This window comes from Montipora foliosa, chromosome 14 (assembly GCF_036669935.1).
Source record: "Montipora foliosa isolate CH-2021 chromosome 14, ASM3666993v2, whole genome shotgun sequence".
In the NCBI taxonomy this organism is placed as follows: Eukaryota; Metazoa; Cnidaria; class Anthozoa; order Scleractinia; family Acroporidae; genus Montipora; species Montipora foliosa.
In genome coordinates this window covers 25,742,759-25,757,758 of record NC_090882.1, presented here as the reverse complement: position 1 = coordinate 25,757,758, position 15,000 = coordinate 25,742,759, and the positions used below count along the sequence as shown (strand labels likewise).

General features: G+C 41.2%; 3 non-coding genes across 3 annotated transcripts; 2 read left to right on the top strand and 1 right to left on the bottom strand.

Annotated features, from left to right (window-relative positions):
- The first annotated feature begins 8,802 nt into the window (after nt 1–8,802).
- Trnaa-cgc (transfer RNA alanine (anticodon CGC)) lies at nt 8,803–8,875 on the top strand. The gene has a single exon. It is a non-coding gene; the product is annotated as a tRNA-Ala (tRNA).
- Nucleotides 8,876–9,302: 427 nt separating this feature from the next.
- Nucleotides 9,303–9,376, bottom strand: Trnat-agu (transfer RNA threonine (anticodon AGU)). Its single transcript has one exon. It is a non-coding gene; the product is annotated as a tRNA-Thr (tRNA).
- A 227-nt stretch (nt 9,377–9,603) lies between these two features.
- Nucleotides 9,604–9,675, top strand: Trnai-gau (transfer RNA isoleucine (anticodon GAU)). Its single transcript has one exon. It is a non-coding gene; the product is annotated as a tRNA-Ile (tRNA).
- Nucleotides 9,676–15,000: the final 5,325 nt, after the last annotated feature.

The following is a 15,000-nucleotide window of genomic DNA, read 5'->3' as shown; positions in this document are numbered from 1 at the left end:
GTTAAGCACTCAAGATTACTTTGGTGAACACAACAGCTCCGCCGAAATGCCAACTAAACGTTTTGGATAAAGCAAAACAAGAAAGGGTCTTTTCTGTACTTAATACGTAGACTTTTTCACTTCCTAAGCAAACATAACGCCACTAGACCGACAGGTCGAGAAGGAAATCTCCTTGGTAAAGTAGGCAGCTAATTAAAGACCACAGTAGCTTGGAGAAAAACATGAAGGAAGCCTTGGTCCATGTGAGGCTCGAACTCACGACCTTGGCGTTATCAGAGCGTGGTGCTGGTAACGCTAAGGTCGTGAGTTCGAACTTCACATGGACCAAGGCTTTCTCTGTCTTTTGTTCCGAGGGAGTGTGGTCTTCAAATTTTCTTTCTCGACGTGTGAGTCTCTTGGGGGAAATTCTGGCTTCTTACTCGACCTTTATCAGTTTTCATTCAACGACTACGGGACTGAGGACCGCGGTGGCAATTCATTTTACTGGTTGCCCTTAAACATGGTTCATTTATTTATTTTACACTATTTACATAAAATTAACATAGAAAGAAAAATATAGTCACAACACATGGTTACAAGATAAAATAATTGCAGCACAGGGTATAAAATGTGTATGGTGGTCAAAGTAGCGAAGGTTTTCTAGTTGACCACCAGTTTTCATTCAACGACAACGGCACTGCGAGCCGCGTTAGCAGTTCATTTCACTGCTTGCCCTTAAACATGGTTCATTTATTTATGTCACACTATTTACATAAAAGTAACATAGAAAGAAAAATATAGTCACAGCACATGGTTACAAGATAAACAAGATAAAATAATTACAGCACAGGTTATAAAATGTGTATGGCCCAGTTTTCATTCAACGACTACGGGATTGCTGACCGCGTTGGCAGTTCATTTCACTGCTTGCCCTTTAATACTTTTCTTTTCTTTCATCGACTTCGGGATTGCGGACCGCGTTGGCAGCGTTTTTAAGTAGGACATTTGGTGGGCCGGGTATTCTGCAATTGCTCGGAGCTTTCCACAAGAAGACTTTTTCACTTCATCAACACGAAAGGTAAGTGTGTTTTTCCAGCAGCTTTGATGGCATTTGTTGAATCCCCGATCAATAATTGACATCTGATGAAACTATGATAGCCTGAGCAAGCACAAGAGATGTTTAGAAAGCGTATGACTTTAAGTTTGGTACAGATGGTTGTAGAGTTTGTTCATTAGCCCCATCCTAGATATGTATTGCATTAAAAACAAGTTGGAGCTAACCAATCTTCCCTGTCTTCGTTAAAACGTGGTTGGCGTGCCTTATAAGTCGTCCACAGTAACGGGGGGATTAGCTCAAATGGTAGAGCGCCCGCTTCGCATGCGGGAGGTACAGGGATCGATACCCGGATTCTGCACTTTTGTCAACCGAGATGAGTCAAAAGACTAACTTTATTTCTATTTCAACAATCGCCACTTGGGCACAAAATCGGATACGACCTGTTGTTCAAAAGCACGGTTGCTGAGAGTTTTAGGATCACGTTTGTGTAATTTTCCGTGCTCTTTGACAAGCCATAGCTATATTTGGCACCGAAAGCTTCAGACGAACCTTGTAAGCTTTGTGACATATTCACTTATTTGACAAGTCAGTCAGGTGCTACGCCCGGGGTACGTAATCATATACCCAGGCTGTCATCTCATCGTCCTTTATTCTTCAAAGGAAATGTAATTATTAGCCTGTCACAACTCAGCAAGAGTATATTTAAACACCAGTTTTGAGTAGTTTGGGAGAGAGTTGGCTGCCGGCAACGGCAGAGTGCTGAAGTTCCACGCCAGAATAAAGAAGTTAAAACACTAGCCTTAACACTCAGAGTGACTCCATCAGTGCTAAACTCTTTGTTTAGCTTGTAGCATATTTTTATGTTACTTTTTTTCTTAATGAACTAATTTTTTTCTTGTATTTATAGAATATTCACACTGTCTCTTTTTCACTTGATAATGACGTCCGAGAACGTCGAAACGTCGTGTATTTTTAACCGTTTTTACGAAATTTCTTAAATGTTTTTAAGAAACGTTTTTTCGCATTTTTTTATAGCTAAATGTTTCAAAAAGTCGCTTATTTTTAATGTTTCTTATAGACACCGAAAAACTCAGTCGGCTTCAACGGGATTCGAACCCATGACCTGTGCGAGGTCGGTGCAATGCTCTACCAGCTGAGCTATGAAGCCACTCAGTTGGGAGGAGATCAATTTGTTGGTGTCATGTGTTGCGATAAAAGTACTAATGAAGGAAAGAAGTTTGTGTTCCTTAAATGTCGTGATAAAGTGCGAGGATCACTTGTGTCTTTCGTGTATAAGCCGCATTTCAAATGTCCATTTCGGAAACTGATTGCCTATCTCGATGCTAGTATATAATTTAAACGTTTTATCGGAATTGCCTCCTGTTAACAGAATGCTGCCCGACAAAATTAAAGGTCACAGAAAGAAATTGTTTCTTGTGTATTTGTAAGCCATTGCTAAACTCATGCGATGAAAATGGTAAACAAAGTTCAGTTAAGACACTGACTCAGTAACATGAACAACTGCATCGCAAGAAAGTTCCAATGGGAAAACTGAACATTATGCACGGGCTTTCGAGAAACTTCCTCCCTGATCGCAGTTTCACTAGTACTTTTCCATCTCTGCCTGGAAACATACGTTCTTTAACAACGCCAAGGGGCCACTTACCCCGATGATAAAAGGCGTCATTAAGAAGACCACTCGTAGAATTAAGGCGCTGTAACACTACGCAATTTCTCTTGCAACTTGTCTCGCAATTTTGTTGCGACACAAGTTGCCCGTTGCGATACAGGTTGTTTGAATTGTGTTACACTGGGCAACGTTTCTTGCAACTTGTCTCGCTCGCGACGGTCACAAACAGCGCGGAGGACTGGCACTATAAACAACATAAAAAAAAAAAAAATGATGAATAGGCCATTTTACACTTCTTTGCTGAGCGACCTAGCCTATGAATGGCTACGAGGCTGCCGGTGACCTTGCATTGATACAGCCCCCTCTGCTTTTATCATGTAAATTGTGTCTCAGGTTCTTAGTGAAAAGAGAAAATGACGGCGCACGTGGCAGGCTGATGAATATTTATTTTCTTTCAAACATCGGACCGAGGTTGGCCTGCATGCGGACGTCTCGGAAGACTTCCGCTCGTCTAAAAATAACTTTCGTGAACATGACATATCCCAAGGGCTGGACCGGGAGCCTCCCTCCCTGTCCCCTCATTTTCTCTTGGTTATTCTAATTAGTCCGTATTAACATTACAAAAGCACGGAGGACTGTGTCAAAACAGGGTCACCGGCAGCCGCGCTTGCATTCGTAGGCAGCTACAACGGTGAAATGGTCTATTGTGTTTGTAGAAAAAGAAAATATTTTGCTTTACTGGTAATAGCCGATTTGTCAATTGAAGACGAAAATGGGAACATTCCATCAAGGCGAAATCGCGTTAACTGGGTCAGGCCCTGGATGGCAAGAAGGGAAGAAAGAGGGGTTTTTCACCAACTTGCGAGGGAGCTTGCTGTAGAGGATGCTGGCGGATACAGAGATTTCTTTACAGTTAACAGCCAACAGTTCGAGTTTTTATTCAATGCAGTTTAACACCGAATATCTAAGCAAGATACAAAATTACGATCAAGTATCAAACATGCTGAAAGGCTTGGTGTCACGCTGAGATATTCGGCGATAGGTGAAACCTTCCAAGTCACTAGAGTACTCGTTTAGGATCAGTAGAACTATGATTTTCTCCATTGCCATCGAGTGCGCAGGCTATGCAACACTTTCTTCATCTCCTCTACTATCATATTTAAATTGCTGTGAAAGGGTTTGCGAACCAGCAAATTTTATCTTCTTGTCTTTGTAAACTGCTAACGAAGTATTCTAAAGCGATGGGCGTTCTTTCAACGCTTGAATGAACACTTCCTTTTCCTCATCTGTCATTTTGGAAGCTGTCGTGAGTTCAGTCGCCATTTTGTCTTCGAATAAAACCTCACGTGCACAAAAAGAGCAATTTGACTGGCCAATGCCATTAAACGTTGCGACATAAGTTGCAGGGAAGGTGTTACACTGCGCAACGTGGAAAAAATTCCTTGCAACGTTGCGGGACGCGTTGCGGAAAGTAGAACTGACTTCTACTTTTCGCAACGATTGCGGCAACAAAAAAATTGCGAGAAATGTGTGTAGCAGGGTATGTTACACTAGGCAATATTCCGTGCAACTTGTTTCGCAAGAGAAATTGCCTAGTGTAACAGTGCCTTCCGCAACGGTTGCAACGATTTTTTAAGTATTACGTAGTGTAACAACTTGTCTAGCAACGGTTTGCGGAACAAGCCAATCATCATGTTTCTTTAACCTCATGTGATCATCGAAACGGGACAAGTTGCATGAAACGTTGCTCAGTCTAACCCCCTAAAAGAACTTGTTTCGTAACGTGAGAACGTTTGTGGAAATGTCGTTGCGAGACAAGTTGCTCTTAAAATTGCACAGTGTAACAGCGCTTTAAGTCTTAAAACGTCTCCTGCTACCAGATGAATGAATGGCTCACTAAGTCACATTCCAATCACCTAACAAGAACACAGGTTCGTTCTCTTTGGAAATAAGTCTAATCAGCCAATCCAGTGAAGACTGAATAAAATCTCACTCTCGATCAGATCTATAAATAACGCCAATAACAGTGTTCCTTACGTTCGTCCCATTGACTTCGACAAGCCTAAACAGAGTCGTGTCAGCTCGTTGTTGAAATATAAACAATCAGCGAGAAAAACTACACCTCCGCCTGTCCTACCAACCCAAGAATTAAATCCAGGAGTATCAGATGAACGACTAGAACCTTCCCCTCATGTTTCACAGATGCAAATAACATAAAATTCGAGCGCAAAATTTCGTAAAAAAATATCATCAAGCTTGAGAAATGCTGAAAATGTTCATTTGGAGAAGTAGATGTTTATTATTATTATTCAGATTTAAATGATCCTGACTGTCAGCCAACCCACCATTTAAAGGGGCTATGTCACGCAAATTGTGCAATTTCACGACACCCAAAATGGCCAAAAAGTAGAATCAAACATTGCAATAACCACTTAAAACTGTTGAGGAACATAAAAGAAATACAGCAAAAGGAAGGACAAGCATATGGATGGACAAAAATGAACAAGATTGAAACGGATTGCGTTTGGGTAATCTTGAAAAAAAGTGTGGTCCGACCGTTTTTTAAGTTTACGGCAAATCGCATAGATAAAGGTAGTTTTTGCTCATAATGCATGTGATGCAAGGATAATTTCATCAGTATAGGAATTCCACATTACCATTTTCGAGCTTTAAACGCGTGATCAACTTAAGATTTCCCCTAAATACCCTGATATAATGTGACATAGCCCTCTCAGCCACTTTCTCTATAATTATAAATTCACAATCATGGAGTCAAGAAGAGCCTACTAACAGCGCATGAAATCATGGCAACCCAACAGGCCCTCACGGAAGCCGTAGACAAGTGACTCACAACCGCTTACAACACCATATACTAGTCATACTTGTTCATGCTGGTATAGGATTAGAAGTCCTAGCTCGTATCTGCTCGTGCTCCTTCTAAGCTTTTTGATTGGCCCATAGGGCTGCGAGAAAGACGGCCGTTGGCAAAATCAGGATCGGACCGGATCGGACCGGATCGGATTGACAAAACTCGGACCAGATCAATGACAAACTTCCCACTGTGCTTTTCTCTCTGGTGTAGTCGTCTCTTCATTTACTTTTTTCCAGAGGTGATTACAGATTCCGAAGCGGAATTATAAAAGATTCGATGTGACGAATTGTCGTCAATAAGCGAACAACGGTCGTCTTCTTGAAACATGCATTAAAGCTGACAACAATTATTTACTTTCCCCCAGTCCCTGACAATTGTACATTAGCCTGATTTAGCAACAGAACAACCCATCCTCGACCTCTGAATAAGCGCATTTAACTTGATTTGCTTTTCATTGTTAATTTCAGTTTACAGTGTCCTCAATTGGTGTTCCAGCGCTAGCGAACCCCAATGCATGCCTGAAGTCGCAGGATTCGAACCTGGAAATGCTCGATTAATAACCCTTTCAATTAACCACTAGATTATCACATTTTTTAAAATATGTCAATATTTTCTGTTTTTTCGAATGCCGCTGTAAATGTGTATTATCACTCGCTAAGAAACAAGTTTAAACAGGAGAAAATGTCGGTTACCTAACCTCAAGAGAAAGCTACCTGTAACCATTTTAAAATCAAGCACAAGACTTGACCACTATTCAGCATTTATTTTCTATATACTAATTAGAGATGGTAAATAGTCGGTACAATGGTCAGGATTGATTAAGAACATTTTCTTCTAAGTAGGTCACGGTGCTCCCGGTTCAAATCCTGTCCAGGAATGCAACTTTACCTTTTTTTCTTTTCATCTGTTACCACAAGCCCTGGGACAGAGTAATCTAAATTGACGATAACAGCCAATCCAGAAAAAAATAGGAATAGTTTGGATTCTACTCTAATATGACATAATGTGGATATTTTTTGCTGCTTAGTCATTAAGGGGATAAAAACATTTCCTCAAATTGGGTGCTTCGGGTTCAAATCCTGTCTAGGAATGCAACTTGTCCTGGGACAGAGTAATCTAAATTGACGATAACAGTCAATCCAGAGAAAGTTGGGAATTGTCGATATTCGTCATTTCAGAGGTAGAGGACATGTTGAACAGAACAAAGAGAACGTCAGTTGACGAAGGGAGAGCTCGCAGAATAGTTTGGATTATACTCTAATATGACCTAATATGGATATTTTTGCTGCGCACGCCATCGTCAACTGATATTCCCGTTCTGTTTCTAAATCAGGCTATTGTGCAATAATGTATTTCCCATGGGTACACGGGTCGTTGCTATGCTTGGCATTCGTACTTTTAGGTATTCGTACCACCCTTTTGGTCTGTGACATTCAGTTATCTACGTTGCTTTGCTCGGAGAAGTTTTCGCTTCTACTTTGGTGTTGTTTACATTTTTTGCGACCTCTTAACTCCATTGGTCGTTTTAGGTGAATTTGCATTGGTTTGGAGAACACGTTTCCAGTTTTTTCTCATAAAGGATTTTTTTTTACTGGTTTTGGATATCCGGCTTAATCACCACGCTGTTTTTTTTTCTTCAGTTTTTTGCGATAGTCTACTGCATTGAAGAGTAAGTGTCCTTTTGGCTAATTTGTTCTTGCGTAGACCTCAATATTGTGTGTTCAATGAACGCGGCTGATGGATTACTGTCTGTAGTGTTTATATGAGAAATAGTTTTTATTCGGCTGAGCGCAGCGATAAAGAATGGAATTGTCAGGGACTGGGGTAAAGTAATGAATTGTTGTCAGTTTTCTTGTTTAAAGAAGAAGACGGTTGTGTACGCAGTCAATTCGCTTATTGGCGACAATTCGTCACATCGTATCTCTTATAATTCCGCTTCTGAATCTGTAATCACCTCTAGAAAAAAGACATTTCGATGAGTCTCAATAAATGAGGAGACGACTACAGAAGAGAGAAAGGCACCGAATTCGGCTTCTCCTCTTTGCAGCACGTTGTCTGGTAACCGTCTACTTTTGGTGGGAATTTTGTTATTGATCCGGTCCGAGTTTTATCAATCTGATCCGATCCGGTCCGGTCCTGGTTTTGCCAACGGCCGAGAAAGACCTATGAAGCGTCCACTTTATCCAGATAATCCACCATCATATCTGCTGTTTCATTTTTATCGATGAAATTACAAAAAGACGCTGACATTTATTCGCAATAAATAGCTTCCTGTCAAATATAAGCATTTTCGCGCTTACGACGTTTGGACGGTGTGACATTCGTCGACCACTGTCAAAGACAAATTCCTCTTAAGAATAGACGATTCATGCTTATTAAATCCTTGAAATGCTCTTAAATCATTTGACATCAGCTGGTCCTCAGCAGTACTTCGGAGGGGAACGATTACCACAATGGATGCTGCTTTGTTCAGCTTGCTTGGGAATGAATTTTTTAAAAGAACAAAGCTCTGGTAAATCATGCTTTTCCCAAAACCAGTCGGTAAACAGCCATTACATCTTTACCGGAAAGAAATACTTCTACAGCCACCCTTTGTTCTTTTTTAAAAGCAATATCGTGCATTTGAAGGAACTCTGAGGGCCGCTTTACACGAGCTCAGGATGGACACGGACCCGGCTCAGCTCAGCGTCTAATTTTACGTTTACACGAGCCCGGGCTGGGTGAAGGTTGGGTCGATCTCGGCTGACCCGGGTCAGTTCCTTTTCGTCTCGGTTGAAATGGCTGGTAACTACTTGTCATAAAGGAAAATGGCGGACGAACCATGCAATCATCAGAATAATCGATATTTGTCTTAACGTTATCAGCCATTTTACCACTGCCAAGTTGACGTTATTTTTTTCACACTCTCTTCATGCCTTCTCGCCTCCCACATTTTGCTACAGGCTGCACTTGGGCAAGAACGCTGAACCGTAACTGTCATCAACACAAAAGGTGAATGTGTATTTCATTCAGCCTTGATGGCATTTGTTGAATCCCCGATCAATCGATATATTGATAAAACCTTGACTTGCAATGATGGCACGAGTAACCACCATAGATGTTCAGAAAGCCGCCGACTCTAAGTTTGGTACAGGTGGTTACAGGGTTTGTTCTTTTGCACCATCTTAGATCTGTCTTGCATTAAAAACAATTTCAAGCTGACCAGTCTTCCCTCTTTTCCATAAAAAGTTCTTGGTCAGTGCGTTTTGAATTGATTATAGTAACGGGGGATTAGCTCAAATGGTAGAGCGCCCGCTTCGCATGCGGGAGGTACCGGGATCGATACCCGGATCCTCCACTCTTGCACCATTCTGAAGTAAACCGAGATATTACAGCAATCGGCAATAGGTCATTTTACAGTTGTTTGCTCAGTGACCTAGCCTATGAATGGCTGCGAGGCTGCCGTTGACCTTGTATTGATACAGACCTCACCGCTTTTATCATGTAAATTGTGTTACTCTAATTCCAATTAGTCTACATAAACATTAGAAAACCACAATGGTTTGTATCAAAGCATTTTCACCGGGAGCCTCGCTTCTTTTCTTGGCTAGGAAACTTGGCTACAACTGTAAAATGCTGTATGTAACTCTATTGAAGAACGAAGAACGATCAGTTTTTCAAAAACTCGTTAACTCTCAAGGAAAGAAATGACTCCAAAGAGATGGTGTTACTCAACTGCAAGAAAGTGCACCCAGACCATGACAATATAAGATACACTGATCTCAAGGCACCGATGGGATTTGAACCCATGACCTCCTGTTTACTAGACAGGCGCTCTAACCAACTGAGCTACGGCGCCATGCTTAGATTGCGTATTTGAAAATGAAATCGATAACATTTATTTCGTTTGACAGAGAAGCTTCCTTTTTTGTACGTACGCATCTATGTTCCTTCCACATTGGCGCATGAAACTCGATCGCACGAAAACAAGAATTGGCCGGTTGGTGTCGTTTTTCTCCCCGCCATCTTGGAAGTTGAAATTCCTTCTGATTTACAGCTGAAAACGCATCGTACCCTAGGCGACCTGGTCCGTTAGGTCAGTTGGCAGAGCGTGGTGCTGATAACGCCAAGTCGTGAGTTCGAACCTCACATGGACCAAGTCTTCCTTCATCTTTTGTTCCGAGGGAGTGTGGTCTTCAAATTTTTTTTCTCTACCTCTCAGTCTTGAAGGGTAATTCTGCCTTAGGTGATGAAAAGCGCCGGTCTTAAGTTCAGGGGCGGCCCTTTCGTGCTTTACTTTATTGAAAACGTGTCGCTGGGCGATCAGGCGATCAGGGTAAACTTTTCAGGGCTACGAAGAGGTTACTGAGGCAGGATTCTGGAGTCCAGTTCCCACCACATGACGATGAATATTTACTGGCTAACGCTATGGTGAATTTCTTTGTCAAGAAGGTATCTGATATTCGGTTGGATCTTGATGTTGCTGCACGAGGTTCTTCTGGGTCCTCAAAATATGACTTTGATCGTCCTGTGAGAGAATCATTCAGCGAGTTTAAGCTTTTAAATGATGATGACGTCCTAGAGCTGGTGAAGAAATGTGCTAAGAAGCACTGCGCTTTGGACCCAATGCCAACTCCACTGGTGGTGGAGTGTATGGATGTGCTTCTGCCTGTAATTAAACAGATGATCAATCAGTCTCTCGAGACTGCCTCTTTTCCTGATTCATGGAAGGAAGCCATAGTAAATCCCCTGCTCAAGAGACATGGCCTCGATCTTCTGTATAAAAACTATCGCCCAGTTAGTAATCTTTCTTATGTGTCTAAATTAACAGAACGCTCGGTATTAGATCAGCTGCTTTTGCATATGTCTTCCAACGGTCTCTATCCTGTTTTGCAGTCGTCGTACAGGCAACATCATAGTACTGAGACTGCTCTTTTAAAGGTAAAGAATGATATTCTTATGAATATGAACAAAGGTCATGTAACTTTGCTGGTTCTTTTAGATCTAAGCGCGGCCTTCGATACCGTTGATCACGGTATTTTGATCACGAGTCTTCAGTCAAGGTTTGGCGTCTCGGGTCAAGTCTTGGAATGGTTCTCAGGATACTTAAGGAACAGGAGTCAACGCATCTCGGTCAATGGGACTCTCTCTGACCGTTTTTTCTTGCAGTATGGTGTTCCTCAGGGATCTTGTCTTGGTCCTGTTTTGTTCATCATTTACGCATCCAAGCTTTTTGAGATTGTAAAAGCACATATACCTGACGTTCATTGCTATGCGGATGACTCTCAGCTTTATCTTTCATTTAAACCTGATTCACAAGCAAGTCGGGTTGAGGCAGTTATGGCAATGCAACACTGTATAGAAGACATACGTCAATGGATGCTGACTGACCGGCTAAAGCTAAATGATGATAAAACTGAGTATTTACTTATTGGAACAAGACAGCAACTGTCTAAGATCAGCGCAGGCTCTCTTGCTGTTGGTGACCATCAGATTACTCCAGCTCTCGAGGCCAAGAATTTGGGCTGCTGGTTTGATCAACAACTTAGTATGGGGACACAAATCAATAAGATTTGTAGTGCATCTTATTTCCACCTGCACAACATTAGATGCATAAGAAAGTATCTTTCAACTGAATCAACGAAGAAGTTAGTGCATGCCCTAGTTACTTGTAGAATTGACTATTGCAACAGTTTACTATACGGTTTGCCGCAAACACAGTTGTCTAAGTTACAGCGAGTCCAAAATACAGCTGCGCGCCTTATTTGCAATGTTTCCCGCTTTGATCACATCTCGCCGGTGCTTTTCAGGCTTCACTGGCTGCCAGTGCATTTTAGAATTAGATTTAAGATATTAGTAATTACATTCAAAGCTATTCATGGGCTTGGGCCGGAATATATCAATGATTTAATTGGTGTTAAGATTGCATCGCGCTATTCTTTGAGATCAAACAATGAGCTTCTCCTTGAGTTGCCACCGGAGAGAACTAAGAGAACATTGGGGGACAGGGCTTTTTGTGTTGCCGCCCCAAAGCTATGGAACTCGCTCCCCAGTAAAATTCGCAACAGTGGATCTTTGAACAATTTTAAGAATATGTTAAAAACGCATTTTTTTAGGCTCGCTTTTATACTTACGATTTAATAGGAATTAATTTTTAATAATCCAAATATTTGCATTTAGCTATATTATCTAGTTTTTTAATTTTTATTTATCTATTTTTATTGTAGGTTTCATTTTATATTGTTGTGCTTTTTAGTTTTTTAATCATTGTAAGGCGCAGGTGATCATATATTCATGTAATCTGCGCAATATAAATGTAAATTATTATTATTATTATTTTGATTTTGTCGGAGCTGTTACCTTCACGAAACTAAGATTGAGTCCTTGGAGAGAGTTGTCGTCGCCTGGAATTCTTGGCTGTGAGATCGGTAGAGGCCCAACATTTTGCAAGCTAGAACTTTTCACAAGATGAATGTTTGAGTTCATCAACACAAAAGGTGAGTGTGTATTTCCCTCAGCCTTGATGGCATGTGTTGAATTCACTATCAATCGATATATTGATAAAACCTTGACTTGCAATGATGGCATGAATAACCACCAGAGATGTTCAGAAAGCGGCCGACTCTAAGTTTGGCACAGGTGGTTACAGGGTTTGTTCTTTTGCACCATCTTAGATCTGTCTTGCATTAAAAACAATTTGAAGCTGACCAATCTTCCCTCTTTTCCTTAAAAGGTTCTTGGTCAGTGCATTTTAAGTTGATTATAGTAACGGGGGATTAGCTCAAATGGTAGAGCGCCCGCTTTGCATGCGGGAAGTACCGGGATCGATACCCGGATTCTCCACTTTTGTTAACCGAAATTGAGTTTTATCAACGGTGTTGATAATGTAAACTGGCCACCGTACAGAGATTCTAAAAGCTAATAGAATCTCTGTACGGTGGCCAATTTACATTATCAACTCCGTTGATAAAACCAAATTTTTGTATACTGCTTCCCCACCGACGCAGAACCACAGTTTCTTTAGAAACTACCCCCTTCATTCTTTTGTTAACCGAGATGCCTCAAAAGACTAAATTTTTTTTTGGTTATAGCACCACTTTAACTCTCAAGGAGAGAGATGACTCCAAAGAGATGGTGTTTCTCAACTGTAAGAAAGTGCACCCAGACCATGACAATATAAGATAGACTGATCTCAAGGCACCGATGGGATTTGAACCCATGACCTCCTGTTTACTACCTGAGCTACGGCGCCATGCTTAGATTGCGTGTTTGAAAATGAAATCGATAACATTTATTTCGTTTGACAGAGAAGCTTTTTTTCTGTACGTACGCATCTATGTTCCTTCCACATTGGCGCATGAAACTCGTTCGCACGAAAACAAGAATTGGCCGGTTGGTGTCGATTTTCCCCCCGCCATCTTGGAAGTTGAAGTTCCTTCTGATTTACAGCTAGGTGACCTGGCCCGTTAGGTCAGTCGGCAGAGCGTGGTGCTGATAACACCAAGTCGAGAGTTCGAACTTTACATGGACCAAGGCTTCCTCCATGTTTTGTTCCGAGGGAGTGTGGTCTTCAATTTTTTTTTCTCTACCTGTTAGTCGTGTAGGGTAATTCTGCCTTAAGTGATGAAAAGTGCCCGTCTTAAGTTCAGGGGCGGCCCTTTCGTGCTTTAATTTATCGAAAACGATTGAGTCCTTGGAGAGAGGTGTCGTCGCCGGGAATTCTTGGCTGTGAGATCGGTAGAGGCCCAACATTTTGCAAGCTAGAACTTTTCACAAGATGAATGTCTGAGTTCATCAACACAAAAGGTGAGTGTGTGTTTCCCTCAGCCGTGATGGCATGTGTTGAATTCCCGATCAATCGATATATTGATAAAACCTTGACTTGCAATGATGGCATGAATAAGCACCAGAGATGTTCAGAAAGCGGCCGACTCTAAGTTTGGCACAGGTGGTTACAGGGTTTGTTCTTTTGCACCATCTTAGATCTGTCTTGCATTAAAAACAATTTGAAGCTGACCAGTCTTCCCTCTTTTCCTTAAAAGTTTGCTGGTCAGTGCCTTTTAAGTTGATCAAGTAACGGGGGATTAGCTCAAATGGTAGAGCGCCCGCTTTGCATGCGGGAAGTACCGGGATCGATACCCGGATTCTCCACTTTTGTTAACCGAAATTGAGTTTTATCAACGGTGTTGATAATGTAAACTGGCCACCGTACAGAGATTCTAAAAGCTATTATTTTCTAAACTGCGTATCGAAAATAACTAAAATAAATAATTTATGCTCTAAACTCTGTAATGATGAAAATATCTACAAGCAAATACACAATAATAAATTTATTGTATAGGAGGAATAGGTCGACAGTGCTATAATACGACCTCCTAAAAAACACAACTTACATGAAAACAGAAGTATAAATGATAGAAAGATACAAACTGAATCTAAACTCACTCTTACAAAAATTGAATAAATTAAATTCCAATGTGCAAAGGAACATAAAGACGCGAGTCGAGTTTGTCGTGGACATAGCCGTCTTTAGCTGAATCTGACTTCCTTCTTCCGTGAACTTTGAAGAGCCGATCTGGAACATTCAGATTAACAGCGGAAGTAGCACCTCCGGACCTAAAGCTGTGATTACTTAACTTAGAAGGGTCTAATCCAATAGCTTTCAACTTCTCCTGAAGAATTTCACCCGCCGTGCTAGCAGTGAGGAGCTTTGAAGACAAGACGTTGCCCTTCAAATTCTTGTAGTACCGTAAGGATCTGAAAATGAAATTCTTAGAAAAAGAAGGAATCCTGGCAACTTCTTTGTACTTAATAATGTGTAAGGGCAAGTAAATTTGCCAGTCTTGGCAATATAAACCCAGGAACCCTCTCTGTACTTATCAGTCTTGCTAACTTCTATGAAAATCTTATGGTAAAGACCTTCAGTAACAATATTAAATCTCCTAATACTTAAAAGCTCGGAAATGCGGAAAAAACCAGCATATGCGAGTAAACACATACAGACAAACCTGATATCATGTAAGTTACTACTTTCACCATAATGCTGCAAAATTAAGCCAAGGATCTCTGGGGGAATGGGCTCCGCCTTCCTGACAGGTTTACGAGGAGCGCAACTCGAAGCCTCCACAACAGATCTGACAAGAAACTTGTCACAGGGATTGCGATTCTGAAAACCTGATAACTTATGTACCCAGTTGAATAACATAGAAGGCGCCGTAGATGGTGGAACTACCTAATGAACTTTCTAATAGATGATGCAAATACAAGGAAACTGTGAAAGAAGTAGCTGGGAGAAAAGAAACCTCCCCAGCGCCATGCAAGCACCACGCCTTAAACTCACAAAATGATGTAGAATAATTAATAACCGTGTTATCAGCTCGAGAATTAAAGGCAGAGAGCCAAAATTTCTCACAAAGTAAAACACCAAACCTCCGACTGGCAGCTGCTTTAACATCTGAAGCAAGAAATAGAGAAAATAAAATG